General features: G+C 48.1%; 1 non-coding gene across 1 annotated transcript; it reads left to right on the top strand.

The window, feature by feature from the left end:
* Window positions 1-264: 264 nt before the first annotated feature.
* LOC120996836 lies at window positions 265-352 on the top strand. Its single transcript, XR_005777935.1, has one exon. It is a non-coding gene; the product is annotated as a small nucleolar RNA SNORA14 (small nucleolar RNA).
* The last annotated feature ends 1,654 nt before the right edge of the window (window positions 353-2,006 follow it).

Raw genomic sequence — 2,006 nt, 5'->3', positions numbered from 1 at the left:
AAGTTATCACCACTTAAAGTGACACAGGTCAGATTTGCAAAAAATGGCCTGGTCCTTAAGGTGAAATAAGGCTGTGTCCTTAAGGAGTTAAACAAGTAGAGCCCCCCGACAGAGTGGAGAGGGTGTCAGCAGTAAGTTTGTGTTGATTATTGATTATTGATTATTTTTCCCTTCCTCTGATCCGTCAGAACAATAACCCCCAAAAAACGGATCCTGTCTGTTGAGCATCTGCCTTCACTCGGTCAGCTTTGGGCAGTAATCTATCAGTATTGCTAATGCTAAAAAAACAGGAGTGGATACAAAACACAGAATATTTGCATGTCTTCTGTGTTTTTTACCCACTCCTGCTTTTGGCTAACAAATCAACCAATTCTGATGGGACCATACAGGCCTTACAGTTTCTACACAGACAGGAACCAGTTGTGCGTCTCACTTTTCCTTCCTTCTGACAGATCAGAAGAAGGGTCCAATAAATTATGATGTCAGCCAAGCCGAAAGGCAAAATAATGGCCCAGTCATGAAGTAGGGAGGGTGGGAACAGCATGAGAAGTCCACAGAGTGGCCCTATGACATAGTGGTTAGGTGGAAGCAGCATGAGGAGACCACAGAGTGGCCCAATGACAGAGTCTGGAGGTGGCGGCAGCATCAGGAGGAGGCCACAGAGTGGTACAATGACAGAGTGGGGAGGTGGCAGCAGCATCAGTAGACCACATAGTGGCAAGGTGACATAGTGTGGAGGTGGCAGCAATATCAGGAGACAGAGTGACCCGCTGACAAAGTGGTGAGGTGGGTGGCAATACGAGTACCAGTTGAAGATGGTGGGTAAGAGAAGGAGCACTTGGCATCAGATGTGTGGCATCGAGAGGGTGGCAGTATCAGAATAGTAGCTGAGGCAGATAGCCAGAAGAAACTGGTTTCTTTTGTCAAAATGTCAGTGGGCACCATGGATGATGATCTAGTCTGATGCATCAGGCATTGGTGGGTGGAAATCCTGGCTGATTCACACCTGATTTATCTTGACAAAGGTCAGTCTCTCCACATTTTGGGTGGACAGGTGAGTTCTACTTGAGGCAACTATGGCCCCCGCCGCACTGAACACCTTCTCTGATGCCACACTACTGGCCGGGCAGGACAGCTTTTCCAGGGCAAACTCTGCTACTTGCGGCCACAAATCCAGTTTAGCTGCCCAGTAGTCCAGCGGATCTTCAATGTGGGGTGGCAGGGTATGTCCAAGTATACCACCCCCTGCTGGTTCAGGTCCTGCTGTCCTGCTCCAGGTCTAGCTGCTGCTGCTGGTGAGTAGTTTCTTCACTAGGCGGGTGAAGAAAGCTGCTCATCAGCGACTCTAGAGTCAAGTTGCTGCTGATGGAGCTGGAACTGCTCCTACTACCCCCACCCTGCCACAGCAGCCATGGCAGAGAAACGTGAGCGCAGAGGCCCCACCCTTTCCCCCCCCCCCTGTCAGATCTGCGAGAGGACGGACGATGGCGCAGCGGCCAACTGACTATATAGGATGAAAACAAAAGGAAAGGAGCTCATAATACCAAAAAAATATATTTTATTGAGACAAGGTTAAAAAAGATAACAAGGATAGAAGCAATAAATGAATATGATGCCATGAACATGATGAAAAGGGAGCGGGGGACAAAAAGGAAGAAAAACGCCACCCTGGGAAAATGAACACACGGATCAAGAAGGCATGGTACAATGTATATGTGTAGCATGGGAATCAAATACTAAATGAATAATCGCACCCATGTACAAAGTACTGAAACAATGAAATGCCAGGTGAGATACCTGTCAACGCATGTCACCCCGGTAAGTAAAGATAGGTATGCAGACAAAAGATGATGGTAAAGATGGAGGTATGCTGCAGACCGAAAAAATGCAATAAATGTACGGAGGAGAACAGCAGGAGACTCCCGTGGCCCTCATTGAAATTTCTGCTGCCTGGCGCCCCCTGCAATTTGGCGCCTTGAACTTGAAGTCAATGGGGATCTGAACTT

This window comes from Bufo bufo, chromosome 3, assembly GCF_905171765.1.
Source record: "Bufo bufo chromosome 3, aBufBuf1.1, whole genome shotgun sequence".
NCBI lineage: Eukaryota > Metazoa > Chordata > Amphibia > Anura > Bufonidae > Bufo > Bufo bufo.
Note: the sequence above shows the minus strand (reverse complement) of the source record. Positions and strands in the feature narration are given on the sequence as shown.